Below are 19268 nucleotides of genomic sequence, written 5' to 3' on the forward strand. Positions count from 1 at the left end.
AACTGCCCCAAATATTTCACAGCATTCCTCTGAATGAGGAACCAGATTATACTCAAACAATGACAAAAAACAGAGTTGAGCACTTGTCAAGACAACGTTTTCATATATTTTTGGACAGCCATGAACATTATTATGGCAAGTTTATTTTACCAACTGAGCCCTGAGAGTATTACCACTGCAAACAAGATGTTTAACATTAAAATTGTACTGCACAAGACAAAAAGAAAGAAAGAAAGAAACACTGGTCCAACTGGTATGATATTTCACCTGAGTATACTTAAAGAAATCGAAATTTATTTCGCAAAAGAAAGAAGAAGAAAAATCGAAATTTGACCAATAGGCGGTTTGTAATAAGATGCTAAAAACAACTATTTTGTGACACACGAAAATTAAAAATACGTGCCTTGTGCGTAATAATAAAAATGATTAGAATAAAATTACCGATTATTTCGGGGTTCAATTTTCCCTTTCGTTCATTTGCGAATCCGGGTTAATCCATGTTAGACGAATAAACCCTCATTGTTCAAGTAACAAGAAAATTTGATATTAATGTTGCAACGTGTAAATTAAAATTGAATTAATTACAACATAAGAATATTTAAATGTTCCATCATAAGTTACAATATGAATGATAGGTGTGATGAAACCTAAAAAGCTGCTTTTAAGTCCGAAAAGCTCGAAATATTAATGAAACAAAACATTAGACTGAACAAGTTAAGATGAAGGGACATTTATTACACTTCTCCTATAACACTAAAACTTAAATTAACTGTTAAATATTCATGTGGTTTCCTTTACACATAGCAGTCAGTTTTCAGAAATCGATAATTTCATTAAGATCTCCCTAACTCGGTGGAGCTATAAATTTCTTGAAGTAATACCATTACTTACGGTACTAATTTTAACAATCAAGACGAATTTATGGCTTTTACTGAGCTGCTTAATAAAGATTGATTTAAAATCATAAAGAGTAATGGAACTACAAAGGATTCTTTTATAACTCCACAGCAAATGTAAATTCCAATTATTTAACTTTTAATACACGTGAAAAAGAAATGAAAAATATTGGCTGCGAATGCATGGTTGATGTTTAATTTATAGCCGACTGTTCCTTTATTTTCAAATTTAAGACATATTTAAAATAACTGTTCATTAATTTTCATATTTTGACGTAATTTAATACTAGAAATGTTAATAGGTTTTCATAGTAAATGAACAAACGTTAGCGTTGTGTAAAATGTTAGTTTATGTTTCAACCATCTATTGTGTGTTAAAGGAAATTAATTACGTATTTAAATATAATTTCGACAATTTAAAAGACATAATGACATTTGGGGTGGTTTTAATTTGAGAGAAAAAGAATATGTTTTTGAAAAAAACATTTTATGTTTATTTTCCTCTGGTTATGGTAATAACAAATTTTAAGTTTTGGAAATAACAATGTAAGTTTCAGCTGAAAAAAAATTTTAGGATATTTTTTGATTATTTATGAACAATTTTCAAGCTGAAATATAAGTATTTGAATATTATGTCAAATTATGCTCTAATTAATACTTTAGTCAATTATTTGAAGCCTAACTATTTTAATTTGTATTAGATTATTCTAATGCTGAATGAAAACAAAATTTATTCATAGAACAGTCTCTGATAAGTAATCACAAACTGACTAATTGTAGTTAAAATCACAAGTAATTACAAGTTTAAATCAAGTAATTAATGTTGTTCTTTCTCTCTTATCACAGATAAAATTTCTGAATTTAAACTAGTGGTTTTGAAATTGAATCAAAATAATTTTATACAAAATGCTTTTTTCTGTATATTACAATATCATATACCACCAAATAAATAAAATATAGCAAATTTTAACAATTCAAATTTGTTTCGAATGAGGATCAGTTTTATAAATAATACACAAGGGACTAAAAGTCAATATAAATTAAAAATGATAAATTCCGTATAACAGTGTTGAATTTAAGTCTAAAAAAATCTAGTTTGCAGTCAATACATTTTTTTCTGAAAGAAAAATTGCAGACGTCAAAATTAGCAACAAAATTTAAAAATCGATACGTTGTAAAATTGCTTACGAAATTACAGCTGGAAAAATTGAAAAAATAAAAAATTGCGGTTGGAAAAAATTGAAGAAAAAAAAACTTGTAGTCGAAAAAAAACTGTAAATAAAACAATTGCAGACGATAAATCTTCAAACAAAAACAGAACAAAAACTTACATACAAACTTAAATTACAGTCTTACTTACAAACTTAAATTACAGTCGAAAACATTAGAAATGAACAAATTGCAGGCGAAAAAATTGTTTACGAACAAATTGCTGCCGGAAAAATTGAAGAAAAAAAAAATTGCGACTGGAAAAAATCGAAAAAAAGAAAAATTGCAGTCGGAAAAAAAACTACAAACAAAACAATTGCAGACGATAAATCTTCAAACAAAAACAGAAGGAAAACTTGCAAGCGGATAAATTATAGTCGAAAACATTAGAAATGAACAAATTGCAGTCGAAAAAACTGTAAACGGAAGAAAAAATGTAGCGATTTGCAACCCGACAAATTGCGAGTGAAAAAATTGTTTACGGACAAATTTCAGTCGAAAACATTGTAAACAGAAAAATTGCTGTTAGGAAAAAAACACAGAAGAAAAAAAACAATTGCAGACGATAAGTCTGAAGAAAAAAAAACTTGCAAATGGACAGATCGCAAACAAAACAAATTCAAAATGGACAAATTGCAATCGAAAAAATTGTAAACAGAAAACTTGCAGACTAAAATAAGATTTAGAGCAAAAATATTTCGAAGGAAAATATTTGATTCACAGCGCACCTTGCAACTAAACTGGTATTCTGAAGGTGATCTCTCTGTAGTACCTTTCATATTGTACGCTTCATGTCACAGATAATAATCATTTCTTGGCTTGGGTGTCGATGAGGAGAGAAGAAAATGAGGAACAGATAAATAAGATATTTCCACGAATCTTGGATCTGTACGAAGTGGGTTAGAACTGCTGGTTATTTTTACACACCCGTGACTGTCATAAAACCTGACCTGCATGTCTAATGTCATAAATTTTTATGAATAGCAAAGAGAACAGATGAATCTAAAATAGTAACCCAATCAGACCATTACGGAAATGGTACTGTTTTCACTGGTGAGCTTGCTTTCAATAAGAAAAGTTCGTTGGCGCTGATACTTAAAATTTCAAATTGAAATATATAAAAGTATAATATTATCAATAAATGCAAATGAATGCAATTAATAAATGCATTTATCAATATAATATTATTGATAAATGCAGATTAGAATAAAATCCATTTTTTGTTTAATTTTGCTCTGATATTCATTTCTATTAATAATTTGAGGAGATTATTTATTAAAATACCATAAACAAGAAATTAAACATAAATGTACAATGCGTAAAATAAAAAAAACGAATTATCTTGAATAACTTTTGATCTAATGATCGGATCTTCACGTTCTAGGACTCTATTTTAACGGTTCGAAGGGGTGACTTCAAATATGCTCATTAAGTAGTGCAGACGATATTTTAAGTTACGAAATCGGACAGAAAAATGTACTTTCTCTGAATAAACATTTTTTTCGACGGATTTGGATTTCTGAACACCTGAAACTTATGTTATGGGGGTAACCGCAATCTGGGAAATATGGTACCGATAGTTTGGTCAAGAGGGCGAGACAAAGTTTGGACCCTTTATGGTAAATTTTACTTTCTTGCGTATTTTACCATATTTCCAGAACCTTTTATGATAATTGAAAAAATTTTGAACACAATTATAAAATTTCGTTTATATAAAGACAATTGCATACAAAATATAACTTTTATAATAGAATTTTATTTAATAATAGTCAATGTTTTATTCAATTCAAAGAATGTTTTTTTCAACGTAAATACGTAAATATTATTATATTATTTAATAATAGTCAAAGAAATATTTTTTTAATAATAAGGTACACAGTTTTTACATCATTTTAAGGAATGCAATTTTCCATGGCAAAATACTAAATTTGGCCGAAATCGGTCCAATAGTTCTTGAAAAATTTAATTCTTTTTTTTCCTTAAATAATTTTTTTAATGCATAAAATTACATTTCACTGTTAGAAGTTTTGACTACGTTTTGAAACATAATATCGTTTTATAGCAACTATAATATGATGCTAAGGAAAACCAGATTATCATGTAAATTAATTTTTCATGAACTTATTATTACGGTTCAAACTGATCCTGAGGTTCCATTTCAATACTGTACGAAATTAGTTGTAAATTTGACAGATAGTGTAGTTTAAGGTATATATATTACGGTTCAACATAATGAACTTCACCAAGAGTGTAAACAAATGAAGTCTATTATATTAACTAACCAATTTTTGCTTAAATGCTGCTTCAGTGAGGACTAGCAAAAATAATTTATTAGCAAATTTAATCCTCTATAACAGTTTTAATAAATGCTCAAATTATCTTCGAACAATGGAATGTTAATAACATTAAGCCTTAATTAATTAATATTAGATTGCTATAAATAAATAAAACCATTTAATGTAACAATGAGTTATATATTTTAGTTTTAATTAAGCTTATTTATTTACGCAGAAAACATAATGATTTAGATCTATTTTAGATATAATGACGCTTAATAATTAACGTAGGAGAATGACGTATTTTATCAAAGATCAGCCTGAAATATACCACTCATTGGATCAACCATTTTTTTTAAAAAAAAACTCTGTTATAATACTTTCATTTTCACCTACTTTGTAACCGTAATTTTTTTATTTAATTTTTGTACATTTTACGAATTTTAGTTAGAATAAAAGACTTAAAAAGGTTGTTTATTCAAACAATTTATATAATTAGGGCGAATTCTTTGAGCTATTTATTTCAAATGACATTTTCAAGTAGCTTTGAAATGTATATAAATAAAATTGTAAATATAAATAGAATAAAATATGTATACATCAAAGATTTCACTTAATGCATGGGTTGCATAGTTTTTGAACTTCATTTTAAAAATCATACCAGCATACGTAGCAATCACGTTGAAAATGGTTATTAGAGAAACATATTTTTTCATTGAAGATATTAGTTATTTTATTTTGATTTGAAAAGCGTGATAGGAAATACTAGTACAATATTTAATAGAAGCTTGTTATTTTCCCATTTTGTTCAATATGTTATTAGAAATATTATATTTTCTTTTAAAAATATTATTTCTATTTCTTTGGCATTTTACTTGAAATAATTTGGCAACCGAAAGATTAAATAAATTATGAATTATACGGGAATCTAAATATAATCTGAGGTTTCAAAACTTATCACTGGTTATGAAAGCTACTAACTCGCAGAGCTCCCTTAACTCTTCCTAGGGTTCCGTGGAACACCATTTAGGAACCGCTGATCTAGAGCAGCGGTTGCCAAATTTTCCTGGCTAAGGAACTCCAAATTAGCGTCTTTCTTTTAGCGGAACCCTTACTTAACAAAAAAAGTTTAGCAGCAATTGCAAACATCTGAACTAAAGAAACACTATTAATAATTTTGAAAATATTAATGTTACTTTTTTTCATCTTTTGTCCATAATATTCTAACATTAGGCTTAATATTAGACAGTTCAGACTGGAGCTGCATCTAGTCTTGTAATGAATTTGTTTTTGGTGTATTCATAAGATGAAAATGAATAAAATAAGCTGGATTATGTATGATTTTGGAATAAATGTAAATGAATTATGAACGTTTAATGAATTGTTATAAAACATTGAGAATGGTTATCAGTCAAACACATTTCTTTATAGTAGAATTTGTATTTGTATTTTGTAGCCTGTGTTATTTTCTTGGAATTGAAAAATCTGATGGAAAATACTAATGCAAGTCTTATTTTAGAATGCAAATTTTTTATTAATTAATTCAATATATTGTTATTAGAAAATATATTTAAAAATAGTAATTTTTCACATATTTTGCTCAAATAATTTTAAAAAAATAACTGAAATATTAAATAAATGATGAATTGATGATTGGTTATAAATATAATTGCAGGTTTTAAAAATCATTATTGGATTGAAAAAAAAAATTTCGGAACACCTGTGATCTTTTTCCAAAAACCCTAATTTTCCGCGGAAGACCTGTTGAGAGCCGCTGATCTAGAGTATATAACATAAGTATTCAATAAGCAAGCAAAACGATCTGAGAAAGAAAAAAAAAACAGTGAGGTTCCGCGGAAGACTTGTTGGGAGCCACTGGTACAGAGTATATAACATAAGTATTCAATAAGCAAGCAAAACGATCTGGGGAAGAAGAAAAAAACAAAAAAGAACAGTGAAAGCAGTTACGGGGATTGGTAAGCGCAGCAAGCAGGGAGTGCAGTCCCCTAGTAGTGTGAAATTCCATCAAAATAATTAGCTCCTAGAAATATGAATCAGTTGTTTGATGTGATTAGTTGAGAATAAATATGAATTAAAGCAATTTTAAAGAGATTCAGAAACAGTTCCTCGTTCATAAAATAAAGACTCGATAATGAGCCCCTCACCACGTAGCTTTGGAAATGTAATCACACCTTACGTTCATGTATTAATTTTTACGCTTTTCAGATAAGGATTGTTTCAAACTTCATCGGCTACACTAATAAGCTATTTTGGTAGCAAGAAAATTCGAGAAAAGACTCTCACGTTCAAGAATGCTAAAGTTTTAAGTCTCTAATTTCATGCATCACTCAACAAGATAATTGCAGAAATTCTTCTTTAGCATGCTAAGAGTGAAGAAAATTTTTTAATCCATCTTCAATCTTTGGTATCATAAATTATCTTTGGTATCATTCTTTCTAACAAAAAGAAAAGAAAGCAGCAACAGGAATCCGCTAATGGAACTTTAAAAGTTCCAATAAGACACGTTTAATTATGAAACAAATTATATTAAAGAACATTTGACACGCTAGAAAGAAAAATTGAAGAGAATCAGACGGAACTAAAAATAATGAACTTAATTTTTACGTCAAGTTTCCGAACTATTGGATAATTGTTGTAATTTTAATAAATAAAAATTAAATTTTCTTAGAATGTTTTTGTTTAAAGCTAGTTAAAGTGTGCGAGGGAACGAACACACATTTTAATTGTAATTTGTGCAATTATTTCAACATTAAATATTTTCGAGGCATGATAATTAAAATTTGTAATTCGTTACGCAAATGTTTTTGAATAAAAAATAAAAATTACTACAAATATAGAATGTGATGGTGAAGAATAATTAGAGAAGGAGAACTTCGAAAATTTTAGATATTGAAATGGCATAAATGGTTTAAGCTTAAGGGAAGAAATATTATATATACATATTTTTTCAATTTAAAAACATCAACTTTAGAAAACACAGAGTGTTCTGTAAGTAACGCCCTTAAAATATGCTTTTTCGAATCCTCATCGAATGAAAACAAAGCGTTGTATTAGCAAAGGAGGGGGAAAAAACAAAGTAAAAATGGTATAAAAGACTATCAAATCACAATTAAAGAAGGCATGAATAAAGAACATAAAAACCAGTTTGTTTGTATCTGAATCACGAAAGTGTTTCGAATAGGTTTCTTCCGCAATAAAATAAGTTTTGGTGTTTATCTCAAAGGGTTGTCTTTGGTCTTACTCAATATTGTAATTTGACAAATTTCGACGAAGCTCTTGATTTTTTTCCAAATCTAAAAGTTTGTGATCCCCTGAGTACATTTGTACATTTTTATTTTTGAATGGTTTCTTAAAATATGTTTTAAGAGTGGTCTTTACAGAACACCCAGCATAGCAACGTCGAAATCTTTTTTTCTTTAAAAAAAAAAAGATATTTATCATGTTTTTCAGATACAGCTGACCTTAAGACGCTTTTAAAACTAAAATTTCGAACATTTTTTAGAATGTCACTTGAAACAATGAAGATAATGCTTGTTAAAAAAATTGCTTAGTCAAATCTACAAGAAATGGAATTTTTTCAATTTTTAAAGTATGGAATGAATCATGTGATTGAAAAGAAATAAATGAGAATAAATAAATGGATTAATTCCGTTCAAGTTGAACCATTATATCTCGTAATCAAACTTAAAGAAATACTGATTTAAATTAGCACTATATTAAGACTATATCAAACGTGAACAATACTAATATTCATAACGCTTTAACATTTCTTAACACAAGCGGGAAACAACCTATGCAACTATAACTATGAAATTTTTCAGTGTTTCCACGTTTAGGGAATCTCCAAAATTAAAAACGTAATGAAAATATAAATTTCAAATGATTTATAAAAACTTCAACTGAAATTAAGAATTAAAATAAATGATACTTTTATAAATAAAATGATAGTTTAAATGTTATAGTATGATTTATACGAAATGCAAGATAATAGTTGCCGTTGAACGGGGGGGGGGGGGAATTCTTCTTGAGGATGACAACAAAAAAAAAAATGGTGACAGACGTATCAATTTGCGATCAATCACTAAAAAAACTGACACACTGTCGATATGTCTCAACACGCAGATCTAAATGCAATTAACTCGGCACCATCAACACAGTACTTTATACTACAGCCATCATCCCGTATAACAATCCAGATACCCGCCATATGGCAGAGTTTAGTCAAGCGGTCAATTGGAAAAATATTGGGTCGTGGTCTCTAGCAGTTTCGCTCTTCCCCAGACCAGAACACATCTTCACTAGGCCCTACTAACCGAGTCACCATCTGCGAATAAGGTCGTCTTAACACGTGGTTGGTTATTACATGGGATACTTCAACCATGAAGATTGATAATAAGAGAAGCAGTATGGCAACCATATTCACTTTAAAGGGTTGCCAATTTCAGAGTGAGATTCAGGAAAACTACTCCGGAAAAGCATCGCCTGGAAAGCTGTTAAATTTCAGATGCCCATACGTATATGGATATGCATTTATTTTTGATTGAGGATTGTGTTCTAGTATTAAACTACTTGTTTTGTATTTTGTAACTTCTAAGAATGCTATAAAATTGTAGGTAGGATATGAACCTAGTTTTGATTTATTAGAGAACTACTTGTGTCGTATTTTAAAACTTCACATTACATAAAATAAGAAGGAAGAATACGACCTTATATTGATAGGGGCCTATTTTTTTATAGATAAATATATTTCAGTCAAAAAAGTATTTATTTCTAATCGTAAAACGTCATATTTTTAATTAGGGAACTCTGGTCCTGCTTGCTGTGCTCAAACTATAGCATGTTGTTTCTAATGCCACTTGTTCCTCTTTGATAAAACCACCTAGAGCAGGGATGGCGAACCAATGGCACGCGTGCCATTCATGGCACGTGACACAATATTTTGGGCACGCAACCGATCACAATTGTTATTGCACTATGAATTGTTATTACACTATGAAGCATATGTAACAATTAAATTAAAATTCACAAAAAACAAACAAAATATTGAACAATTATTAATAAAAAAATTAACAATTAATGCTAAAAGAAACAATTAATAACCATAAAAAACAAGCTAACAATAAATAACAAGCAAAAAAAAATCAACAGACCTGCTTAAACTAATATCTTACAACCTAATATAAGTTATTTGTCATCTAATCTGCAACAACAGAAGTCCCAATGATGTTGCTTTAAGTTGAATTACTCCTATAACTGAGACATTGCAAAATTTATTTTTTTTCAATGTAAATAAAGAGTTTTGAGTTGATAGTATTTAGAATTATTATTTTCCCAATAATCATGAAGTCAAAATTATTTGATGGCACGTCTGTGACTTCATTAAACAATTTTTTAGAAAAAATGGCACGTTAGTGTACAAAGGTTTGCCACCCCTGACCTAGAGTTTGTTTCGTAACTAGACGCAAAGAAATCGATTAAGAACCAAAATATATATTAAGAAATTTTATATCGAAGCACATGCTTACAAGGAATAACTTACTTCCTGCTCCACCTGGACCCGCAAAAACATCGAATATGTAAAGAAGAAAGGAAAAAAGTGTCTAATTGAAATGATGCCACTTCTAATTATAGCTAAAATATCCCTCATATTTTTATATAACTTAAAATATATGATGTTATCCATCCCAGGAGGACAATAGCATTAATATTGGGTTTACGACTACTACTGTTCCAACTCCGTAGACTTGTAATTTTGAATCCAATCCAGAAGACAAGGGAACTCCTGCATTAAGCATTGGGAGAAATTAGCCTCCCTTGAGGACTTTTTCATGGTACTAACCCGAATTTGGGCTACATGGAGAGGGAAATCACAAAAGCCATGCACGGTTAGTCTGATGGCAAGAGGATTCTAACCCATGATCCGTCTACCACTGAGGATATTTTACGTCAGCATTGTGTTCGGTACGAAACGGGTGTGGAATCCATCGCTGGTATTCGGACCCGGTTCACCTCATTGGAAGGCGAACGCTCTTTCCTATGAACCACCACACCATGGCTAGCATTAATATTATGTCAAGTTTCAACGATGGTAATTTTTATTTCTGGAATAGACTGAGGCTGCTTCTTTTTTGAATGTGCAGCAATACTAATGATAGCCCTTTATGTTTTCTTGGGGGTTGAGGTCAAGAAAAAGGACAGGTCATTTATGACATGCACCCTATTATCCTTAAACTACCAGTGGATAAGATTTTGCAACGTAAATGAAGGCACTCTCTTGCTGGAAAATTCTACTTGGGTCAACAATTCTCCTTTAAATGCCAGCATGCCAGTTCCAGCATTTTTTGGTACTACGTAGCTTCCATGTATCGTAGGGAAGAACCAAAGTTAAGTTAATCACTACAGGCGAAGCCTTCTCACCATATTTACGAGCCTCTATATTGCTCTTAAGTCGAAAATTTTCTCTTTTGTTCTTCAAATTTACTGTTTCGTTTCCTAAATTCTACAATATTTTTGCGATGAAAATAGCAGTAGTTTTATATTATACAATTTCACTTGTTTTAAAATTTGTAGGTTAGATATAAATTTACACTGATACAAGCTAATTTTGGCAAGTGATTGCGTTTCGGTATAAAAAGGACTCGTTTTTAATTTTTTGCTGACATATCATAAATCTGTATATTGTTAACACAAATATATGAAAAATATTCATAAATATTTTTTTACTAAAATTCATCCGAGGAAAGTAATAGTCTTAAAACACTTACGTATGTTTAGGTTATTATCCTAATTTAGTCTCCATATTACCTAAAAAAGAAAGATATATAAATTAGAAAATATTTCCAGGCATTTAATTTTAGTACATATTCCAAAAATTTTCCATATTTTTTTTTATCAAAAAATGATTACTAACTTAATCAACATCATTCTAAACTAAAACAATACACGCTTAAATTTTGTTTCCTAAAAGAAACATTTTAAAAATAGATTTTACAGTTACATCTATCCTTAAAAATGCAACTTATGTAAGAAGGTTTTTATTACAAGAATATTTTATCAAAAGCTTCATCATTAACTAACCAAAATAAATCTAAATTACAATTTGTGTTAATATTTTGACTTTTATAAGAATCACTAAAAAAGTAATTTAAACTTAAAAGTAAATTAACTTTAATATTTATATATTGAAAACGAAGTGCGATTATCGAAAAGCATAGAATTGACTTAATGACTTAAAGAAATAAAATAGACATTTGGTATCCAAATTTTAATAAATATTTGGTAGACCACAATTTAATGGATCACTTAGCCAAATAGTTAACTTATAAAGGGGATATTCAATTGCTTTTGCCAGTTTGGTACTTGATCATTAGGTGATCAATGAACAGAAACGGTCGACATAGCAGGTTTCACTGCAATGGTTTTAAGTGAAAAACATCTTGCTTATTAGAATGTTATCTGTTTCTAATGTTAAATGTTCTTCAAATGAGAAGCATCTTGCTAATTAGAATGTTAAATGTTTCTATTGTTAAATGTTCTTCAAGTGAAAAGCTTCTTGCTTATTAGAATGTTAACTGTTTCTATTGTTAAATGCTCCTCAAGAGAAAAGCATCTTGCTTATTAGAATAAATTTTTACGCTTGTTACGGTATAGAAATTACAAATGTGGCAATTAAGACCATTATCATTAGTAAAATGGTATTGATATTTTTTTAAAAATGCAATTAAATCAAAAAGGATTTATGATGCATAATTACATTGATTTTAAGATTTAGAATTCGAATTTATTAGATTTTCCTTTTATTAATATTAAAAAAAAATTTGAACATAGATTTGAATAAAAATAATAATTGTAATATGAATAAATTTTTTTAATTAGTATAAGAAAATAAGAGGCTAAACACTAAATTTGAAGATAAAAAGAATAGAATTTAGTCCTTAAAGTGTTTAAAATATATCAGTAGAAATATTAAATCACCACATTGAGATTAAAGGATCAAATATAGCATTTTAGCTATTTTAACAGCTCTCTACTTATTTATTTATTAATTTCGTAATAGTTCAAAAGAGTTCCCTTTTATTATGAAAAATATAAGCCACTCCTATTATGCAGAATAATAAAACAAATATAAAGAAAACATATCAATATCTTTTAAAAATTAAACAAGTTTAATGGCCTGGATTTTAGAGAATTAAAATTTCTCATTAAATAAAGCGACTGTTAATATACGATGAAAAATAAAGTTCAATTTATTCAAGGTGTCATTTAGAGAAAATACCTTCTAAGCCACCTACACATAATCGAAGACAAAGGGGAAAAGAGAAAAGAAGAATCAGTTACTTTAAGTACCAATTTGGAGCGAATATATGGCGGGACACAAGAGAAAGTGAAATAAACATAACGGTCTCGAACTAGGAAACGCTATAAATCAGCAGCCCAAAGTCTTTGTTCCACCAAAACTCATCTTTTGAACGAGCTTATTATTTATGCTAAATGCGATCATTTCGCAAACTTCACTATCGTAAAGGTAACTGCAACCGCTACGGTAGTCATTAAAAAAAAAAGGTCTTGTCTCTGAGTAATTTAATGCTATAAATAAAGTGGACAGACAAGAGAAAAAATGAACATCGTTGAATACAATGAACAAGCTCAATAAGCTGAATAAAAACCTCGTAATGTTAGGAATTCCGATTCGTCCACTAGAGCGTTGAGAATTTCAACGATCCCAATTGGGAGGAAAATAATAAAAACTCCCGATAGTTTTTCTCCAACTGGTTCATTTTCTTTGTTTTCTTAGTTTTTTTGTTCTGTTTAATCAATTTTAATGGAAAATGAACAAAGTTTTATGGTTTCAAATGACTAGTGCATCATATCGCACGAATAAAAAAAAAACTACAGTCTGGGATGAGAATCACCTGACAATTTAAAACACGCAATGAGTTGTTTCAGAAGCAATAGGATAGTGATAGCGGACCAGAAAAGAAAGCAAAATAAATATATCAGTCTCGAACTAGGAAAAGTTATAAATCAGCAACATTGATCTTCGTCCTATCAAAACTCAACTTTTGGACGATTATGTACTTTATGACAGATGCAATCATTTCACAAACTTCACTATCGCAAAGGTAATTATTGTAAGAGCTATGTCAGGGTGCGTAGCCAAATCTTTCAACAAAAAAATAAGTACTTTTTAAGCACTAAAAATATTTTTAAGCACTATATACATTAATAAAATGCAAAATGATTTTCAAAAGACTTTACATGATCATGATAAAATAACTGATAACATTTCTGACTAAGAACTGTTTTCTTGATTATATTAGCCATTATAAAAAGATGAAGAGGTTTTTCGGCTCGATATCAGACGGTGGAAAATTAAGCCTGAAATTGAGAATGTCTTGCAAAATGCAGCAGAGATTACGCGAGGGTGCAAGAATCTCGCCAAAACCCCCCAGCTCAGTAGACGCACATGTAGACTTTCAAGGATTTCATCAAACATATAAAATGATTGGCGCTTTCATACGCTGTGGACCGACGGGACACCGAAATAGATTGCAATTGAATGAATTGTGAAAACTTTGAATTGAACAATGTGAAAAGCATGCTTTTGCTTAATACGTGGAGAAAATTGACATGGTAAAGAAAAAAATATCATTTTCGAAAAGGAAAAATTAAGCAATAGAACTTAGTGATCCCTTAGATTTTTTAGCATTATTGCTTGTCAAAGTTGGTGAAGCCTTCACTCCATACTCAACAGAAAACAAGACAGAAAGTCTGAAAGATTTAACTGCAAAACTTGATCCGGTTCGAACACCAAACATGTTATGATCAGTTGTATACATAAGACTTAAGAAAATGTGCTACATTTAATAGTGTAATATTTTCTAAAGCTTTTGCTTCCAAATTTTTCAAAAATTTCTGTCTTCCCCCATGTATTGTTTTAATTACTTATGTTTATTTTAGTGCGGTTATTTTTCTACCATATATTTTTGTATAAAAAGATGTATAAATCTTTATATAATTTTTTTTTTTTTACATCTCTTAGTATATTAAAAATTGATATCTTTTCGAGTATTAAAGATCAAAATGTAGGGCATAAGAACAGCATTTATGCAGATCAATAAGTTATTGTGTTTTTATAGTTTCATAATTTTAATTCACAGAAAAGCTATTTGAAATGTGCAGAATTAAATAAAGATACATAAGTTAGAAAGATTTTTCTGTTATAAGTAATGAAATGTAATATAAGTTAATATTTTGTATTATTGTTGTACATAGGTTACTGTGCAGTAGCGTTTTTAATAATGAATTCAAAAATGCTAGCAGTAACTTCACTTAAACTCCCGACCCCCGAACTTTAAATTCAAAAGTTTAAAGCATAATAAGCTATATTTACTTAAAAATGTGGGACTTAGGAGAGAGATAACTCAAAAAAGCGGTAAGAAAAGTTTTTTAAAAAAATCAATTGTTTAACTTAGTTAGGTTTTCTTAGTTATTACATAAACATAAAAAAGTATACATCTTAGTCTTTAACATGCTTGCAAGATATTTTTATAGTTATCTCTTCACATATTGGTAATGAAACAAAACTTATTAGAATTCAATAATAAAATATTTGTATGCCACAAAATTGACAAAGAGTTACTTGAATCGAATTTCTTATAATTTCTATTGAAAATAAAAACTCCGACCAATTGAAGATAATTCCAAATATTTTTCTTTTATATCGACAACTGATTTGTAAAAGTATACAAACAGAAAAAAAATCTTACATTTTATTTTTTAAGTTATAAAATTGCACCAAATATTATAAAATATATTGAATGCCGAGTCTCAGGATGTTTAAATATTATCTTAAACAAAATCGGAAATAATGAACTTGATAAACTTGAAAAAAATATATAATACACTAATAATAAAAAATAGTTACATGTTGTAAAACACAAAAATTACGAAAGAGAGAATTTCAAATAACAAAAAGAGAGAAAATTGTGATCCCATTACTACAATCACTGGTTAACAAGTCAAATGATTCTTCTTTTTTTTTCCGAACTGACTTTTATAAACGCGACAACATTTCAAGTCATGGGTTGCAAAAACTGCATCAATTGATGTTTGTCCTCTTGCTGGATTGATTTTCAATTCCAGCCAATATATCTATCTTAACACGTCACAAAATTCTTTTCTTTTTTTAGCATTTTGATTTATATTAAAATATCCGTCAAGACAGTAATTAAGAATAAGTTAATCATAAAAAGAACATAATACTTTAAATGAATATTAAGTAAAAACATAAAAAATGCACGCTTGAGAAAATAAAAATGAAAACCGACTCTGGAAAACAATTAACTCACAGAAGTTCCAAAATTATCGTCTGCTTTTTTTTATTTGATCTTGTGCTGGTTTTTTATTAATACTTATGTTAGCCGGATTTTCTTATGACTCTTTCAACTCTTTATTTGTGATTATGGCGCTGAAGTTGATCTAGTCTTTTTGATCCTGTTGCTCTGCTTTTTTATTAATACTTATGTTAGCCGGATTTTTATGACTCTTTCAACACTTCACTTAAATTGGTGTTGGAGTTGATCTAGTTAATAAAGTTGATCTAGTCGAAATGAAAAACAAAGAACAACATCTATTTTTCTAATGGGAAAAAATGTTCTTATTCCGTAAGAAATATTTTTGAAGAAAATTGCAGGAAAGAAAACAGAATACAAACTTCTGAGAAGAATGTATTTACATGAAAAAATAGAATGTTTTAAAATACATTAAAACATTATTTTTAAAGAAGCAATTAAAATTAAACAAAGATATAATAAAAAACGCAATATTGAAAACAGTACTTTAAAAGTGAAAAGAAATTAATCTTTATGTAACGAAAAAAAATTGAAATATTCGAATTTCAAATGAGGTGAAAATGTCTTTCAAAGCAATAGAATAGCCGTAAACACAATAACAATATTGACTGATATGCTCAGCTGAATCAATAAATGTTTATTTTTCTAACTCAGGTAACGTTATGAAGGGGGGAAATATATATACTATTCCACGAAGAAAAGAAGAGAGAAAGAAAACAAGTAAAATAACATAAAAAGAGAAGTTTGCTCCGACTTTTGGTGGAAGAAATCAACTAAGTGATCACGCCGATGAATATATTGGTTTGAAGAATCTGGTCTTACGTTGGGAAAGGTTGTAAGAAGATTACGAACAAATACAAATAATGGTAATAAATAAATAAAGTATAAAAAATTGCCTTTGGGATGATGCTCAAAATAACTTATCGCAAGGGAATGTAAGCAAATACAGAAAATTTTTCTTTTTAGGTAAAGAAAAAAGAGAAAATCGAATTTCAGTCGGCGACGTGGGGTTTCAGCCTGATACAGTAGATTAGGTTAAGTTCCTTTTCTTTTGAAAATTAAGAAAAGCAAAAGAATTGTTGGCCCCGATTTCACAAAAAAAATTATATTTTTGCGGTGTTATAAAAAAGATTTCTTTTATTGTGTTGTCAAGAAAAATAATTTTTTTAATATAATAACCTAGTCCACATAAAAATAAGTTATTTAACCAAACATAGATTCAAAAGTAATTATCTTGGTTCATATGTTTCCAAAATAATTCACGTGAATGATTTAGTAATAAGGTTTGTATCAACAGTTGGTTTGCAATATTTAATTATGTAAACAATAAAATTAAAGTTATTGTAATATATATGTAATTATACTAGGCAGATATATAATAAGTAAATGAATTAACCACACATACGCTCTAGAGAAATTATTTTAATTTATACATTTAGAAAGAATATTTTTATTCATAAGATTTGTTTCCAGATTTGATTTAAAACATTTAATTTTATCAATAAAAATTTTATGCTAGTTTATGTAACATATGGGTAGATTCTACTTAGCGTTTCAAGGGTCTGTTAAACAAACAAAAAAGCAGAATTTTTAGGATCCAGGAATGGTTTTTTAAAAGCTAGCATGTTATAGAATAGAAAATATAACGTTACAGTTTTAATATTAAATTTTACGAAAGTTCTGCCTGTTAATTAAAATTTTTTTGGCGTTTTTTTAGCAGGGATTTGGGAACCCCAGTTTAAAATGTCCCATTGCACAATTACTGTAAATTTGATAAGAGAATGCCCTTTTATTAGTTAGATTTGAATTCTTCTTTAATAAATTAAAGATAAACTGTAACTCAAGTTGCCAGTACAATATTGAATTTCTCTTAGTCCCTTACAGAATTAAAAAAATAATGCTTAGAACTTAAAATGAAGAAGAAGAAAAACTATTAAGAGTGAAAGAAAGAGACAAACAGTATAAATTTTTAGAATATTTTCTATTAATTTGGCATGTTTTATTCCCTAAATTGAATATTAATCGACATAACAAAAAAAGAAAAAAAAACCTGTTAAAACATCAATTACTAGTAGCTTGTTATCAATTTTTTTCTTAAATTTGTACTTTCATTTATTTCTTACCATTTATTTATCTTTCCTTACCACTTTCTTATCTTCTTTCTTTACCATTTATTTATCTTAGTATTACTATTGTAATGATTATCATTACAATGGTAGAAAAATACATTTTTATTACATCTAAGAATAATGTTATATACAATTTTGTAATCCTACTATCAATCTAAATCAAAAAAGAAATTCCAATTAGTATTTTAAAGTTAATTCTCAAAAGGTATTTGTTTATATTAACATTAAAAAAATGTAAAGTAAGTATAATCCTTCTTTTAATATACAACACTTTGATTTACAAAGTATGATTTTAAAAAACGATATTAATATTTATCCCGTGAGGGTAAAATAAATAATTAATTTAAGGTCATTGTATAACAAGTATACGTTAACTATTATTATTGTTCCCCTCCGTAGAGGAAAAATATTGTGATGGCATGTCTTCGGATCAACCTAAGCAATAATGCTTCCAAGATGTTGACAATAGCCTATTGTGCAGCTCCAGTTTGACATAAATAAAGTACTACTATATAGCATTGTACTTATGTTAAGGAATTCATTAATCAAAATTTTAACATTTAGATTTAAGGGGAAAATAAATAAAATCGATTATTGTATTTAAAATTATTTATGGTCTATTTAAATATTATACATATGATATTATTAATTAATATTCTATATCAAATTGAACATTTATGTAGTAAAATACATAGCATTGTACTAATGTTTAATAAAATAAAAAATCAATAAATGTAACATTTGGTCTTAAACTAAAAATGAATAAAATTGATCGACACAATTAAGGTGCTAATTTATCAATTATTCGTTTAATTTTTTTGAAACAAGCATCTACACAGAATTGAGTTAATATGCAGTAGAATCAATAGTATTGTAGTCGTGATTAGCAAAATAAAACAATGAAAATAAAACAATGAATTTAACATTTGGCGTTAGAGAAGAATTAGCTTAATCCATCAAAATATTTGAGCTTATTTATTGTCTATTTAACAAACAGAGCACTTAGGCTAATTATTATTTTAAATAATAATTTATACCGACTTGTACTTAAATGTAATAGAATGCACAGCAATCATAGCATTGCACTTATGTTAAGTATAATAATAATCATAACTCACGATTATTATTATAATAAATAATAATCATGACTTATGATTGAATAATCATGATTATTATGATTATGATTAATTATTACAATTAATAATAACATATCAATTTAACATTTAGTCTCAAGAGTAGAATAATTATAATCAATTAAGGCATTAACGGTCTATGTAACAAATACATCTTCATTATTGCTATTACTAAATAATAATCGAATTGTACTTATATGTAGTAGAACATTATGTTTAACAAAATAATAATCATAACTCTAATAAATTT

The 19268-nt window shown here is 28.2% G+C and overlaps 1 long non-coding RNA gene across 3 annotated transcripts in view; it reads right to left on the minus strand.

Moving 5' to 3' along the window:
• LOC139425001 (uncharacterized) overlaps nucleotides 1-19268 on the minus strand; it is a 168263-nt gene that overhangs the window by 83236 nt on the left and 65759 nt on the right. For all 3 annotated transcript variants that reach the window (XR_015431392.1, XR_011636152.2, XR_015431391.1), the window contains exon 3: nucleotides 11167-11206. This is a non-coding gene — a long non-coding RNA (uncharacterized LOC139425001). The remainder of the gene's footprint in view (nucleotides 1-11166; nucleotides 11207-19268) is intronic.

Source organism: Parasteatoda tepidariorum, chromosome 2, assembly GCF_982258835.1.
Source record: "Parasteatoda tepidariorum strain Cologne lab strain chromosome 2, Ptep-v5.0, whole genome shotgun sequence".
Lineage (NCBI taxonomy): Eukaryota > Metazoa > Arthropoda > Arachnida > Araneae > Theridiidae > Parasteatoda > Parasteatoda tepidariorum.